Raw genomic sequence first — 17,468 nt, 5'->3', positions numbered from 1 at the left:
CCTACCAGGTGCTGCTAATTCCTCCTTTGGGGAGCCTTCCCCCCATGGGCGAGTATTGGTAACAGATGGACAGCAAAGTTGAAAGTAGGAAGCGGTGGAGGTGGGGAAGGATGGCCTGCCCTGCCCAGTTTACAAAAATCCTTCGGCTTGAATGTCCTGGTGCCCCCCTAATAGATGTTCATGCACACACATGCTTTAAGGAGACAAACAGAAAAGCCCTTGGTGGTTTTTCTTGATAGATACTGTACAAAACAAGTCACTTTGACCTCTAACTCCATCCACTGAATATGTTGCCTCCTGATGCACCTCCACCCCCAGATATACTCAAACTTGGTAGGGGCCCTGCCCCTTCTGAGGTTATGTGGCTGGGAGGACTTTTTTCATTACTTTTAATTCATATGCCAATCACGATGAAAGTTGGGCTTTTATTTTGAACATGTGAACACACGCCTCTTGTTTTCTGAATGAAAAGGAACTGAGCCGTAAAGACGTTTTTTTTTCTTTTTTCTTTTTTTACCAATAAGTGGGGTCAGATAAGTTAACAATGGGGAGAGGAGGTCAGGAGCCCCAGGTCCAGTTCTTTGTTTCTCTGAGGTCACCAGTTACAGTGTCTTCCAATTCTTTGTGAAAGCCTTGGGTTCCTCTGCGAGACATCCGAGCCCATTTCCAAGGATCCCCTGGCCGCTGCCCAAGAAAACACACAGGATGCTCTTAACGTGGTCTTTGAATAAAGATTGGGGGCCGGCCTCCCTCTGGGCCGGACCATGTGGCTTGTCCCATTCTCGCAGGACGGATGCAAGGGCAATCAGTGAGGGCGCTGATACCTCGCCTTGCTGACCAGGTAAGTAACTGGCACCTAAAGATGCTTTCCTTTTTCATTGGCTCAGCTCCAGTTGCAGGTAACCCTTTTTGCACTTTGTAAACAATACCTGTTTCGGCTAACCGAAAGAAATCAGAAGAGGATTTTTTGCTTTTATGAAAGAAAGGCAAAAAGTGAATCGAATAGTGTTCAGCATTTGTTTTGCAGTGAATGAGCTGATAGAGGCGGCCTGTCCCTGAGCAGTGGGGGAAGTATGGAGCAGTGAGAGTGGCCACCAAGCTCCCCCAGGAACTACAGTCAGCATCTCAGCATTAAGTTACCTTAGCTTTTAAAAAAGTCCTCACCTAAGCCAATATCCAGAGAAAAGGAATGAGGCTATTTTTTCCATTGGTTTTCTTAGAGAGTGGTAGGGGAGGGGGAGGGAGAGAGAAACATCTATTGGTTACTTCTTACACAGTCCGGACAGGATCCGGGAGCAAGCCTGCAACTGAGATACCTGCCCTTGACTGGGAATCAAACTGCAACCCTTTGGTCCGACGGCCACCACTCTAACCACCAGACAGACCGGCCAGGGCAAACTGCCATAGCGTTGAGCATCTGTACTTCACCTTGATTTGTGCATCATTAGTAAGATGTGTCCCAGGGTATCAGAAAAGTCTCAGAGAGCACCTAAGAGTGTTGCACTTGGTATAAAATGGGACATGAGTAAGCATATTTGGCATGATTTGGTAGGTTATATTTGGGGGCTGAGAATGCTCAAAATTTTTTCTATATAGCCCTAGCTGGTTTGGCTCAGTGGATAGAGCGTCAGCCTGTGAACTGAAAGGTCCCAGGTTCGATTCCGGTCAAGGGCACATGCCCGGGTTGTGGGCTCAATCCCCCCAGTGCGGGGCGTGCAGGAGGCAGCCGATCCATGATTCTCTCTTATCATGGATGTTTCTAGCTCTCTCTCCTTCTTCCTTCCTCTCTGGAATCAGTAAAAATATATTTTAAAAAAATTAATGGTAATTGCTTCATCTCTTAACGCCATTTTGGCTAATGAAGGGATTCCTACACTAGGATAGCGTGGGAAACCGCTGAATACCAGGCTTTCATTCAGTCTTTGGTGTCCTGATGAATAGGTGCTTCTGGTTTTACTTTGTTTCTGGTGTTTGGAGATGAAAAATAACAGAAACCTATACAGGGAGTTGGGTGCTCAGAGTCTCACCCATCCAAACGCTCTGGGGAAAAGGGGGCTGAATGAATGTGTGCTTGTTTATAGGAAAAAGCAGTGTCCAGAGAACATTGCACATACTGCCTTCCTGTCGCTCCTGGACCGGCCCGGTCCTCTCAGCTCCCAGTTATGAAATGGCTTTTGGGTGATGAGCGTGGTTAGCCTTTGAGGAACAGCTTCCTTTTGCCAGGTACCAAACACACACGTCAGATACCATTGTGCCCTCTTAGAGGTGCAGAAACGGGCTCAGAGAAGTAGCATGCCTAATACATGGTTGAGGGCCAGGCAGGAAGAACGGAGCTGAAGGTTTTAGCGTTGCAATTTGGGGAAGAAGCATTGGATGGACTAAAATGACTCCCCGGTGATTGAATTTAAAATGTGGGGGAAGCGGAACTCAAAGCTCTCCACATCCACAACCCCACTCCCCTATACTGTAAGGGCACCACAAGCCTGGCGCTCATCCCACAAAGAAAGAATGGGAGGGGGGTCCCAGCTTAATGGCAAACAACTAGAACCCCCTAGCAACTCTGCCATCTGGCCAGGAGGCCCCAAGCACTCCTGCAGCTCCCCAGCCGGCCCCTCCAGCCTGCTGAACCTACAACTTGAAATGAGCTCAACTTTCCAAGGAACATTTGTGAACTAATCAAATGAACCCCGGCAGACAGCTCCGTGCTGGAGGTGTGTGCCAGATGAAAGCCGAGAGGACATTTTTAAGAGCCGTAAGTTTATTCATCGGAACTTTAATAAAACAATATGTCCATGGCCTAGGGCAGGTATAATTTTCATAATTTATGGGTCTCTGAGACAGGAAGAGAGCTCAGGGTTTTATTGTGTTTTGCACGATAAATGGCATTCCAATTGTCTACATGATGTTCTTTAAGGACTCTTGTCTGGCAGGAACACAGGCCTTCTGGAGCCCACCTGGGCCTCGAGGCCCGAGGCAAGGGATAATTATGAATACATCTGTATCTGTTAAGCAGGAGATGATTGAAAAACTCCCTCGCTTCCTTCTGTCATTAGAAGACACTTCCTATGCCGACACCTATATTAACATTTAACTGATGCAAGGTTTGGAACCCTCCCTGTTCCCTTCTCCCTTAGGTCTGGCCTCTTTCTTTCCTGAACCTGAAGAGACTCCCATAAATGACTGGCTGCCTTCCCATTGGGCACAGTGAGGGAGAGGGAGTGGCTTCAGACCCTGAACCCAAAAAATCCATCATCCATAAAGCTAGAGAATAGATGAAGTTGCAAACGATGCTCTAATTGAAATCAATCGTTGGAATACCTGCCATCTTCATGGAAGCCTTCCCGGGGTAACAGAGGTCAAGTGGCTTTAGGAAATCATTACCAAAGCTGTGGCTTGTAAGTAAAGACTCTGCATTATCATTTACAATCTTGAAAACCATCAAAGTAGGTTGATATCATCGATCTCATTTTACAGATGAGAAAGCAGACTCAGAGAGGTTAAGTCACTTGCCTGAGGCCAAGAGCTGATGAGTGGTAGATGGGAGGCCCACATAAAGCTTGCGCTGCATGCTAAGGTCCTATTCTAACTCTCAGACCCCATTCAGATATCTCTTCCCCTGGGATGCTTTCCTGTGCCCCCAGGAAGAGGTTTCTTGCCACCTGTGATTCTATAGAAGTCAGGAGAATAGATGATCTTTAACCAAGATTACAGAGACTAATCGAGATAAAACTCGAATCTGGGTCTAACCACCACACTACAGCACCCTGTATAAAGTAAAATATTGAGGCCCCATTCTCAAGCTGATCTCAAGAAGGAAGGGTCTTCCATTACCACACAACACTGCTCTTGACCAGCCTGTCTGATTTCCTTCACAATCAAGATTGCTTCCTCAGATCTACGGAATTTATAGGCTGTGGTGGTCAGGGGCAAGAATCTTACAGGGGAAAGGGGGCTGGAAGTGGCCCCAGGTAATGTAAAGGTGGTCTCCATGGGTAGGTGGGGAGAGTTACAAGTGAAGGGTGAAGGTCGAAGGTTTCCAGGGCAAAGACACGTTCATCTTTAGGTTAGGTGGATGGGCACGGACCAAAGCATCCAGAGTGGAAATGGAAGGCAGCAGGGGTTGGGGGCTGAGACCACCAAGCCGTGCTTCTTCCAACCCCCCAGGCTATTGCTTGAACAGTTTCCAGGCAATGCTCCATCCAGCCTGGGATCTCTAAAGCTCTGAGATGCCAGGATCTAACTGGCTTAGAGAACTAGTGTCCACCCAGGTGGGGCCCGTTCCTAGAGCCTTGGGGCTCTCTGAGCAGTGACTGCCACTTCCACACTCCTCTTAGGGCAATGTGGTGGGAAGCACTGAGCCTTACAGTCCCACTGCTCAGGTCCCTGCTCTGCTTCCTCCACTAGTGTGACCCTGGGAGTCACTGCCCCTCTAACAGTTGGAGGATTAGATAGTGCTGTGCACAGCAATGATAAATGTTGCTCATATCTTAGAGATGAAAACCTGGCTCCTACGGAAGAGCAGAGATTAGAACTCAGGTCTCCTCTCCTCTCCGCCTCAATGATGCTATCCAGTCTTCTGCAGCCCCAAAGGCTGGACCATGTAGGCAAGTCAAACTGTTGGCCCACAGCGTTTTCAAAAACTACTGGTTGTCCTCATTTGAAAAGAGGTTTCCAAACCCAGATCTGAAACTTTTCCTGAAAATAGACTTGCCCTCCTGGGCCCCCCTTCTCCATGGCAGCCAATAGCTAGAGCTGACTGGCAGCTGCCCTTTTCATACTGGGCAAGGTCCCCTCAATTCCCACAGCATCCCCTCCTCTTCCCCTGGGCTGAGTGCTAGCTGACATTAATCACTGTTTGCAATTGATGTCTCTTTTTTAAATTTTAATTTATTTTTCAACCCTCACCCAAGGATATACTTAGAAGACGGGAGGGAGGGAGGGAGGGAGGGAGAGAGACCAATTCATTGCCTTCTGTACACTCCCCACCTGGAGATTGAATTGGCAACTTTTCCGTACACAGAATGACAACCAACTGAGTCAATCTGGCTGGGCAATGTCCCTTTAAATACATATACATAACCTGCCTGGCTCTCTACTGCTGATATTGACTTGTATCAAATCTTATTGACCTTCTTTTTTTAAAACAATATGTTTTTAATGATTTTGAGAGAGAGAGAGAGAGACATCAATTGGTTGCCACCCTGACTGGGAATTGAACCAGTGACCTTTTGGTACACAGGATGACACTCAACCAACAGAGCCACACTGACCAGGGCTGATTGGCCTTGAGCAGTTTAACCCAAAACATGATGCCACAACCCCCATCTAGACTTCCTAACTATGCCCACCCTGCAAGCCTGTCACTCAATCATAATCCCAGGAAGGACACCTGAGGTCATGGAAGCCTGCAGTTCCTTCACCTAGGATTTGCAGGGGTTTAAAGGGAGCCGTTTGGCATTATAGATAAATTTCTGTGTTTATGTCTGAGAGACACTGTCCAGATTCTCAGAGGAGTATGTGACTCTCCCAAAATATTAAGAACCACTGGTCCAATCCATCCACCCTCATTATATGGATGTGAGACCCTGAGAATGGTGGCTTGTCCGCGGTCACAACAGGTTAGCTGCAAAGCCAAAAATAGGAACCAGGCTTTGTGTCTCTCTGGGAAACTATAGTTTTCAAGCATTTATGAGCCAATCTATAGTGTTTCCTACAAAAAAAAAATTCCCCAAAAGTGACATCAATGATGCTACCAGTAACCCCCCCACTCAATCTCATCTTGGTGTTCTCTCTGATCTTTATGTGGTTCCTTCCTTATATTCCTGCAAAAGGCAGGGATTTGGTGACCCGTTTACTTGTTCACAGCCTGTCCCCCACTAGAGAATGAGCTTTATGAGGGCACAGAGCCGACCTCTTGTTCATGACTTCAGTGCTGCCTGGCTTTCATCACAAAGCACTGAGACACTGTCCAGTGGGGTAAACCAGCAAGGTCACTGGGCACTCCCTCCCCATGCCACACCCACTGCCCTGAGCACCCGGGGATGAGTATTTTGATAACTCCACACCTGCTGGGAAGCTTCAGCATAGCACCTGGCATATACATGGCAGTCAATAAATATTTGTAAAATGTATTAATGAATTAATGATATACTGAGAGGAGAGTCAAAGAGGAATGGATAAGTGGCCTCAGACTTTATTTCTGTCTCAAAGCTAGCCATTGAGGGGATGTAGTATTTTCACTACATAATCATAATCCTAGCTAATAAAGAGGGAATATGCCAATTGACCCTCATGTCGTCGCAAAAGATGGGAGCTCCCACAGCCAATAGAGGGAATATGCTAACTGACCCTCATGTTGTCGCAAAAATGGCGGTGCCCACGGCCAATAAAGAGGGAATATGCTAATTGACTGCCACAATCTCAAAGAGTCCCCCAGTCCCCACAGCCCCCCAGCAGCCCAGGGCTGGCCCGAGGAGCAGGCAAGCCTCTGATGGCGGCTGCCCAGCCACCAAGGGCCGCCAAGGCTCAGGTAACCAGGGCCTCCTGAGGCTTGCGCTGCCAGCAGTGGCAGCAGCAGCAGCAGAGGTGTGATGGGGCGTCGCCTTCCCCTGTTCGCCGGTTGCCTCCCGCCCCTGAGGCCTCCAGGACTGTGAGAGGGAGCAGGCCAGGCTGAGGGACCCCCCGCCTCCAGTGCATGAATTTTCATGCACCAGGCCTCTAGTGGTATGAATAATAGGACCAGTCTCTATCTTGTATGACTGACGCACAGAGTATCACATGCCAGGCATAATGCCAACCAAGTGCGTTTTACCCACTAGTTCCTTCAGTCCTCACTCTGTCAGTACTTTCATTGCCCCCATTTTACGCTCTAGAATGTAAAGTCATATGCCCAAGGTTGGGCAGGCCTGACTTCAACATCCCTTTTTTCCTGACCCATGCATCCACCCACAGTCACTGGAGAGAGGCGTGGCCAGCCAACTGAGGGCATGGCTGGCATGTGTGGGGAGGCCTGAGCTGGAAGCCCTGGCTGCATCCCTGTAGTATCATCGCTCATGGACTGTGCAGGTCTTCGGGACAGTAGTTTGCAAAACTGAATCTAGCAAATTCCTAGTCCTCAGCTCCCTTTTCCGCTTGCCTGTGACGGAACACCCCCAAGGGGAAAAAGGAAGGTGGTTTCAGGAATTTATGCCATTTGTCTCTGCTGGCCCCTCCAGAACTTGTATGGTTACCAGACACATTTATTGTCAGTATTGGACATTCACCACTTAGAGTAGGCCAGCATACGAATTATTATTGATCAGCTTTAGGAAAAAGAATCAAGGCAGTACTAAATTTTCTAAAAATATATTTTCTATTTTTTTAACCTTTAAAAAATATTGATTTGAGAGAGAGGAAGAGAGAAACATCAACTTGTTATTTCTACTTATTCATGGATTCATTGGTTGCTTCTTGTATGTGCCCTGAACAGGGATCAAACTCACAACCTTGGTATATCAGGAAGATGCTTTCTAACCAGCTGAGCTACCCAGGCAGTGCTTAAAAAATATTTTCAAAAGTTGAATTATCTTTTTAGAAAATAACATGACTGTTGCAAAAAGGAAAACAGAAGAAAAAAAGTAAACTCCCCACCATATTCCCAGCTTCAGTTTCACATTTGGGTTTATACTATTCATTCAATTAACACATAGTGAGCATCTATTATGTGCCAGAGACTGGATAAATAAATGATGGTCGCTATGGAATACATGGGATCAACCTGCCCAAAGCTGTTCTGCAGAAAGTATTTTCACTCAACAATGTACACGGACTTTCTTCCATCTCCATAGCTCCACTTTCTCTCTTTAATTGCTCGTGTTGAGTGGCATTGCATTTTATGGCCTTATCACCTCCCCTTGTGATAGGCTTCGGTCTCCAAATCCAGCCACAGGCCTCACCTGGGCCACACTCCACATACACCTCTGTTTGCCGTGCCTATGGAGGCTAGTGGTCAAACACAGGAGTGTGTGTGTGTGTGTGTGATGGGGCCAAAGAAAGGCGGGGCCAAGGTAAGGCTGCACCAGGGCAGCCTGTTGGGGCCATTACTGGGGGGCACAGGAAATTCCTCTCTTTCCCCGGAAGACCTGCCAGGTGGCACATCTCTGAATTAGAGCAAAATCCTTGATGTGTGGCATTCACCTCAAAGATGATCGCAAAAATAAACAGGAGGGAACAGGAAAGACTATCATGTCTTTAAGATACACAGCTCTCCCTGGCCATCAGCTGCAAGTCTGCACTGCTGAGAGAGGTATATTCTATCGTGACCATCATTTATTTATCCAGTCCCGTCTTACCACTGCCCTTTTAAAACCCTCCATCTTCTCCCTCCCCTTAAGTGTAGACTGAATTTAGAGACTTCCAAAGAATAGAGTATGGAAGAGGGGAAAATAGAAATTTTATAGTGGAGAAATCTGGCAGACTCCTCAGTGACCAAATAATCACTTGTATAGGTCACATTGATATCATATACTCCCTGAAATCCTGCAATGAGAAGGTCATATCACCTCTCCTATTCTTCCCCCAAATTCATAGCCTTAATCAAATGATGAGAAAACAGCAGATAATGCCAAATTGAGGGACAGTTGACCAAATACCCAACCAGTATCTTCAAAAATGTCAAGGCATGAAAAATGAGTCAAGACTGAGAAACTGTCACACACTAGGAAAGACTCAGGAGACCAAAGGCAATATGGTGGAAAAACTGGTGAAATCTGAATAGTCTTGATAAATGTGCTGCGGTTATGTAAGATGTTAACATTAGGGAGAGTGGGTGAAAAATATATGGAATCTCTGTACTATCTTTGCAACACTTTAATGTAAACCTAAAATGATTTCAAAATAAAAAGTTCTTAGAGTAAATTTGTAAGAATCTCCAGGTTCTTTTCATTGGACTGAGATTGAAAGTCAAACTCCTTACCAAAGTCCAGAAGACCCTGCCCACCTCTCCCACCATCATCTTGTTGCCCCGCCTCCAGCCCTCACGTCAGCTAAAAAGCCCCTCCTGCTTCTCTGAGCCCTGCAGAGCCTCTTGCTCCTGCTGAGACCCTCTTCCACCCCTTAAGCTAGGCTCACTCCTCTCAGCTCTCAGGTGAACTGTCACCCCCTCAGAGAGGCCTTCACGGGCTGTCTCTGTTGTCATCCGGGTCTTTTCCTTCACTGCACAGATTTTAATTTGCAGTGATGTACACATGTGTTTATTGACTTATTTGGTATCTGTCTTTCTCCGTCAAGGGCAGATTTATTCACTGCTTTCTGTGCAGGGTCTAAACCAGTGGTTCTCAACCTTCTGGCCCTTTAAATTCAGTTCCTCTTGTTGTGACCCAACCATAAACTTATTTTCGTTGCTACTTCATAACTGTAATGTTGCTACTGTTATGAATCGTCATGTAAATATCTGATATGCAGGATGGTCTTAGGCGACCCCTGTGAAAGGGTCGTTCGACCACCAAAGGGGTCGCGACCCACAGGTTGAGAACCGCTGGTCTAGACAGTGCCTGACATATTGGTTATCAATAATTTTTCTTTTTCTCTTTTCAATAAGTGAACCCATCTCCTATGGATGGACATTTAACTTGCTTCCAAAGTTTTGCTCTCATAGGTAGTGTGGCAGGCATCTTAGTTCATACCCATTCCATTTTTAGTTGCTGCCCCATGTTTCTTCCAGAGTTTCCCGCTTTGCCATGTGATTCAGGGAAAAGTAACTCTGCTCACAGTTCCAAGGATAAGCACTGAGGAGAGTAATCAATCATGTTGGCCCCTTGCTGGTGATTGGTTCAAGCATGGACGTGAGATACAGGGATGACCAATGAAATGTGAAGGGAAATCTGATGGGGGCTTTTGGGAAAAGTCTCTTCATTCTTAAAATGAGAAACAGGGAAGAAAGGAATACATTGTAGTGTCTTGTGACACTGGGACTGCAGCCTTGGTACCATGAGGGAGCTGGTCTGAGGACAAAGGCCAGAAGCTGGATGGCAAAGAGAAAAAGGGGGAAGAAAATGGGCCCTTCTGACATTGTCGCACTGCCTCATCAGTCAATCCTGAAGTCATTGTACCAGGAGACTTCTTTTATTTAAGTGAATAAATCTTAACATGTAAGCCAGTTTGACTGGGTAATTTTTGTGACTTGCAGTCAAAGGCATCCTTGCCGGTAGAGCTGGTACAGTTTCCACCTTTCTGCAAGGCGGGTGCTTAGAGATATCATAGGCTTGGGAGGGGCCCTAAGAAGTCATCTCCACTCTACCCTCCACTGCATACGCACAAGTCACCATTTTCACCTTTCTGAGATTTTCCTTGGAGCTGATGCCACAAACTCATGTCTTAGATGGGCCAGGGACTATTCTGTAAAGGGCCATGTCCCACTCTGTACATTCCAAGAGTTTGGCTACTAGACACGCCCTTGGGTAGTGGCTATTTCCACCCCTAGGTAAAGAAATGTAGAAGGAGCTGTAGTTTTTCTTGAAGTGTATTCTATGAGTGTATTTCACATCCCCCCTCTCTTTTCTTCAAGGTGGGGGTACCCACAGAGCTACAACTCACATGGGAGGTTGTCTCTAAAATCAAATTCATATTTTCCTTGTAATTCCAGGAAGGGGAGGGGGGAAGTCAGATCTTCAATAAGTCCCGAATTAGAACAGTCTCCCCCACCCACCCAGCGACAGCGACACAGCCGGACAAGTCACTCTTGACTTTCAGGCTGGAGCCCTGCCAAAAATGTGAGCAAGAATTTGGTCCATTGTTACTTTAAATATCCTGTGTTGCAGGCCATCTAGGAATGTCTAAGTATGGGAATGTTCCTCCTGGGGTCTGGATGTGGATATAAATAACTCGTTTGTTAGATGCTGTCTCCATCCTGCCTCTGCTAGCTTCAGTGGCCACGAATAAGCCAGCCTTGTTAATAATGGTCACCAGTCCACTCAAGGGGTGAGGCCAGTAGCGTAATGTATTAGGTGCATACCCCCCCTCCCCACACACACACACACACACCACACACGCTAACAATAACTTCTCCATGCCAGGCGAGCTGGAGAGGAGCTATTTCCAAGACTGCCCCAGACTCTCTTGACAATGCAATCTGGGAGATCATGGTTGGGGTTGACCCATCCAAGCCTTTCCACACCCCAGGTTGAAGTTTGAAGAGCGCTATTTCTGTTAGGCTGAATAAGAAGAGCGTTTTAGCCTGGCTTAGTGGTTGAGGGTCAACACATAAATCAAGAAGTCCCAGGATCGATTCCCAGTCAGGGCACATGTATCGCAGGCTTGATCCCCAGTAGAAGGCGTGCAGGAGGCAGCCAATCAACGTTTCTCTCTCATTGATGTTTCTCTCTCTCCCTCCTTTTCACGCTCTGTCTCTCTCAAATCAATAAAAACATGTTGAAAACAAAAAGAAGGAAATTTTATTCCTGTTCTTCTCACCATTTCTTTCCAAGGAAGGATCTGCTGGAGTTAGCCTTGCACTTGCATCTGTCACAGAAGAACTGGTGGGGACAATCTGTAGTTGCCTCTTTCCTTCCAGCTCTAACTCCCCCAAATTTCCTTGGCCATGGGATTACAAATAAACCAAACAGGCCAGCAGGCAGCACCTGGATTCAGACCAAAGGGGCTCCCCACTTAGCAGGCGGATTCAACGAGGCAGAGTGCGTGGAGGGGGACTGCAGAGTGTGACCGCATAAGCCCGTCCAGCCTCATCTCCACCTCACTCCTCTGTCATGTTGCTGAGACACCTTTGGAGTAATGGACCTGACATCACCATGTCCTCCCTGATAGCATTTGTTTTCTGTCAGAACCATGGCCTCGCATAGAGCGAAGGCACCAGAGGACCTCAATTCAAATCCCGACTAAACCATGCGTTGGCTGTGAGAACAGACAAGTCGCACAGTCTCCCTAAGCCTCCATTTCCCCATCTGAAAAGGGGAATAATAATGACCCACCTCATGCGTCTCCTGTCAGGGGTCAGTGAGAGCCCATGCATGTGAGTGAAAGAAGACAGAACAAGGGAGAGGGAGAGCAAGAAGGAAGAGGATGGAGGGGGGCCCATGGGGAAAATAAACACACGAAGGGGACATCTGCAATACTTTCAACAATAAAGATAAAGTTTAAAAAAAAAAAAAGAGGGAAGAGGAGAGACAGAGAGGGAGGTGGAAATAGAGAAAGAGGAATGGATGGGAGAGAGAATCACAGAGACATGGGGGTGGGGCGAGGGACAAACAGAGCCCAGAGCCAGAGAAACACAAGCAGCAGGCTCTGGGGTGGTTTGGAAAGCCCTGGGGGACAGAATGACTTCCTCTCTAGTGGGGGGGGCGGGGGGGGGGGCGGGCGAGGTACTGTTGGCAGTTGAGCAGAATGTTCATCTCAGAGCCCCCATCGCCTGGTAAGGATAACAGGTTCCACCATCCAAAAAGGAAAAATTATAGCCTGGGGTCCTCTCACTGAAAGCAGAAAGCTCAAAAAGGAGCAGGTGGAGCCTTCTGCCAGGTCTCTGCTGCTCACCAATCTTGACCAAGGGCCTCACGTGTACCAGGCACAGGCCTGGGCCCCCGGTACTGACCTTCCAGAGTGAGGGAAACAGACAAGAGCTACATAAGAAACGGATGTTCAGGATAGTTTTAGACGGTGAAAGGGCGGCAGGGAAAAGAAATCAGGTGACTGGTGACCTGGTGGAGAATGAAGCAGACAGAGGTCAGGGAAGCCTCTCTGAGGAAGTGATGTGTGAGCTGAAACTTAGGGAGAAATTGGAGGTCTGAGCCTCAGATAAAGAAATAGTCTTCCCTGCAGGCCCTACCAGGACCTGGGGCACGCACGCACACACACGCAAAAAGAAATCAAAGAAAAATCTGCAGGAACTGCCAAAATAAAATATGACGGAGATGAATTGGATCGTCAGTTTTTCAGAAGTTGGTCCTCCCACCTCACATGGCAAAAGCTGGAAGAGACGGCCAGCCCCCAGGGAAGCCCAGTGGGAAGGGGGCAGCCGACAAATGGCCCACACAGACCTCCCCACTGCGCGCTCTCTTCCTCCCTAACGACAGCGATAGCACCTCGGCCCACTGAATCACTGGGCTTCTTTGACAGCAAGGGGATGGCCGGACTTCACACTTCCCAGCCCCACCCACGGCCCCCAACCCACCTCCTCCCCCAGGGCCACCGGGACCATAACCTACACACAAACATGCTTAGGGGCTGGGGGCTGGGGGAGCCAGGGGAAGGGTTCAAGGCAGCATGCCTCCCCTTGACCCCAGTACAAGTTGAGTTGAAACGGCTCTGTTCGGGTCAAAGCTGCCAAAACAAAGTGAAAGGTGTAAAAACAAAGTGAGAAGGTCACTTTGACACAGGCATGGGCCTCTCTCTCTGGAACCCTGGGGTGGGGCAGGTGAGAAAGGGACTTGACTAAAAAGCACTTTTCAACCATTTAACCGATAGACGCCCCTCAACATCAGCGCGAGGGAAGGACGGACATGCAGCACCAGCAGTCAGTTTCCTCCATCCAGTAAACGTGTATTTTTACATGTTTTAAACAAGCCGAAGGCTCAACGTTCTCTCCCAACCTGCTCTTCCTGCGGCTTTCCCCATTTCAGTAAATATTTAATTTACCCAGTAGCTCAGGCCAGAAATCGTGGCCTCATTCTTGGTTTCTCTTTTTATTTCCTACCCCAAAACTGATCCCCCAGCAAACCCTATTGGCTTACATTCAAAGATATCCGGAATCTGACCCACCTCCACTGACACCAGCACCATCCAAGGCACCCAGCATTTTCTCTCGCGCCTGGATTATTGCACTGCCTTCCTCACAGTCTCCCTGCTGCCTCCTACAGCCCCTACGGTTAATTGATTCTCTGCGCAGTGGCCAGAGGGAATGTACTAAGAACATTTACCAACTGAATGGCCGTGGGCAGGTGACTTCACTCCCCTGCACTTCAATCTCTGCATCAAAACAAGAGGGAAAATATTAGTAGCTGCCTCATGAGACTGTTGTGAAGATGAAATGAAATAAGAGGGCCTAGCACAGAGCAAGTTCTAGTGTCATGATTTGTCTGACATTATTTCACCGACCATGCTGCACTGTAACTAGTTTTTGTGTCATCTCTTCCCACTAGGTTGGGTGTGGCTAGAAGGCATGGGACATACCTAAGACATAGCACAAAGTCAGAAGTCCTCTGCTCAGGGACTTCTCATTTCGTTTTTTTTTAAATATATATTTTTATTGATTTCAGAGGGGAAGGGAGAGGGAGAGAGAGAAACATCCATGTTGAGAGAGAGTCATTGATTGGCTGCCTCCTGCATGCCCCGCACTGGGGATTGAGCCCGCAACCCAGGCATGTGTCCTAACGGGGCCTCAAACCCTGACCTCCTGGTTCATAGGTCGACATTCAACCACTGAGCCACACCGGCTGGACTTGTCATTTAAAACAATATCTAAAGGCCCCACTGTGGCCCAAACGGCTCCATGGGACCTGTCGGCATCTCCTCTGATTCTCTTTCCTCTTACTCACCTCCTTCCTGCCACATGGCCTTCCCTGGCGTTCTTCCATCACCCCATGCACGCTCTGCCTCTGGGCCTTTGCATCTGTGGTCTCTTGGTCTGGAAAGCTCTTTGCCCTAATGTTTGCCTGGCTCATTTCCTCCCTTCGTTCAGTCTTGGCTTAATTGTCACCTCTTCAGAAGGCATTTGTCTCCCCTTCAACCTCTGGCCTCCCCTTCGACTATGGTATTTTATATTTTGCCATCACCAGTTCTTATGTCACAGATACATTTTGTGTTTATTTGTTTATTGTGTGATTTGCTCACCAGAATGTAAACGCTATGAGGGCAAGGCCGTTGTCTTTTTTTACCACTATGTTCCCAATGCCCAGAATGGTGCCTGGCTCATCATAGGTGCTTCATAAAAATGTGTTGGGTGGATGAATGAATGGATGAAGAATGTATTGAGCACTGTGCACATTGTCATGTGAAAGCCTCATCCCACTACTAAGTGGGACTCCATTTAAAGACAAAGGAAACCAGGTCAAAACCTCAGCCTGGCCCAGCAGGGTGAGCCCCAAGCAGAGGGAACCCCCACATGCTGTTTCCTCTGCCCTTGCTCACTCCTGTTTGGCTTTTCTTTTCTTTTTTGGCCTACTGAACCTTCAAGGTCAACTCAGACATCCTTTCTTCTAGGAAGCTTCTCCTGCCCAGGCTGGCCAGATACCCCTCTGGCACCTGGTGTAGTCTGCCTGGCTTCCCATCTCACCTCCAACAGTTAGGTGGCCTCGGGCAGGTTACCTCCCTCCTCTAAAAAGTCTCTCCATCTAAAACGGAGAGGAAATGATAGTGCCTGCCTCATCAGACTGTTGTGAAGATTAAATGAAATAAGGTAAGGAATGACCTTCGAAGATTGCCTAGAATACCGTAGTAATTCCTAGTACTCTGTTTCGTCTGTCATTTCACTTAGCCTGCTGTGTTGTAATTGGGCCAGCTTCTCCTACTAGTTGGGTGTTACTGGAAGTTACAGACCATAACTAACACTCAGCAAAATGCCTGGCACACAGTTAACAATCCCTCTTTGCTAAGTCAATAACAGAAATAGTGAAAGCTTATATTTAATATGTCCTTTTTATGTGCTGGGCCAGCTGCTAAATACTTAAAATGGATTCACTCATCTAAGTCTCACAGCAACCTAATTTTTGCCATTTAACAGATAAGGAAACCAAGACTTTCCAAGTTTAAGCAAATTGCCACCCAAATAGTAAATAGTGAAGCCAGCATTCAAACTGGAAGGAAGGAAGGAATGGAACAAATCAACTTGACCTTACTATTGGCTTAGCCAACCCAGGGCTCAGGGGGATTCGTGTACACTTATGTGTAAAAGGGAAGAAGGGAGCTCATAAACTTGCAAATCTCCCATCCCAACCTCTCTCTGGCTCCAGCCTAAATGATACAATGGCAGCTAATTGTTTCCTGCTGCCCAGATGCTATCTCTTTGGCAATCAAGCACCCAGCTTGGGGTAGGGGGCGGATCTGGAGACTTGCCATTGTTCACCTCTGGGTGAGGGGTGAGGGGCGGAGGGGGACTGGAGCCCACGAGTTTCCTTGTCTCTCCGCTTCCCTCTACAACAAATTCCTTTGGAGGAATGTAGGAACCCCAGCCACCTGATGAATAAATCATCAAGCCCAAAGGAGCCCAGGCCAGACGACAGCCCCGATCCTCCAGACTGTTTCAAAATTGGGAGAGAGAGAGAGAAAAATTCCACCTCTGAACACCGCATTGGGGGAAGTTTCCACTTGCCCTGAGTTTTAACCCCCTTCAGGGACTGTCGGAAGCGTGCAGCTGAGGGCTGCCAGCACCCAGCACGCGGAGCGGTTTGGGCTTGTCTGAGGCTGGAAACAAACTCTGGTGAGTTAGTTGGTCTGGTCTTTCAAGAGTGGTCCTGCCAGCCCGGGAAATGTGTGCGGGAAAAGGATGCTAGAGGCACAGTGTGAACACCACACTGGCTAACCAGCCGGTGCAGGAAGCACGGGCACTGCAAGGAACAGACTTCAGGCCAGCCTTGGGTTCAGATTTCAGCTCCACCGCCCACTGTCTTTTCTTTGCCTCACTTTCCTCATTTGTAAAGTGGGGACCATAAAGCTCACCCGACACTGTCACTGAGATCAGAGGGATGATGGTTGTAAGATGCAAAGACAGAGGACGCGGTAGGCACACAGCAACACGTCCGTTCATTTCCGCAGAGGCCAGAGCAGAGCTGAGGAGAGCGGCTCGCAGAAGGGATCCCTTCCTGGTTGCAAACCTGCCATCATTGCTGTCCAGGGCCCATGGCTGTGACTCCCCCGCTGATTCTAAGTCACCACCGCACTCTTACTAGTAGGAGCGCGCGTTTCCTTGCGGAGGACGCTGAGAATCATAGCACGTGTTGCAGACATGTGTCTTGGACACTGAACACAGCATTCAAGGCTTCTCATCAGTAATGAATTCATCCAATACACTTGATTGAGCACTGACTACCTGCGAGACAGACACGGAGTCCCCCTTAAGCCTGGTCACCATAACACAGTCATGGTGGGGAAGCTGAATGCAAGGCCGTCGTGGCGTGAGCGCCGCCGGTGAGCCCCTTGATCACGAGTTCTTAGCAGAACCCCTTGTATCTGTGTGGAGTGAACATACGCTTTGTTGAAGTTTAGAAAAGGAAACATTGAAGAAGCACCTACTCGTGTCACCAGCCTCTCAGAGCAGCCGGCAGAGGAGAGGGCGGCCCCTCCTTACAGGTAAGTAAGGCTGCTGGGACCTCGGGAGTTAGGTGCCCCTCCCGCAAAAACCACCGGATGAGCCAGGATTTGAACACTGGTGTTCTTTCCACTCTGTCAGAGTGGGAAATATTAACACAGTATGTCCCCATCCTCTGAGGCTTTCAGACCATCTGAAGATGGTCTGACTACAGGAGTGTTGAGGAGCGGACCTTAGG

The sequence above is a fragment of the Myotis daubentonii genome, chromosome 5 (genome assembly GCF_963259705.1).
Source record: "Myotis daubentonii chromosome 5, mMyoDau2.1, whole genome shotgun sequence".
NCBI classification, from domain to species: domain Eukaryota; kingdom Metazoa; phylum Chordata; class Mammalia; order Chiroptera; family Vespertilionidae; genus Myotis; species Myotis daubentonii.
This window is presented reverse-complemented; position numbering follows the sequence as displayed.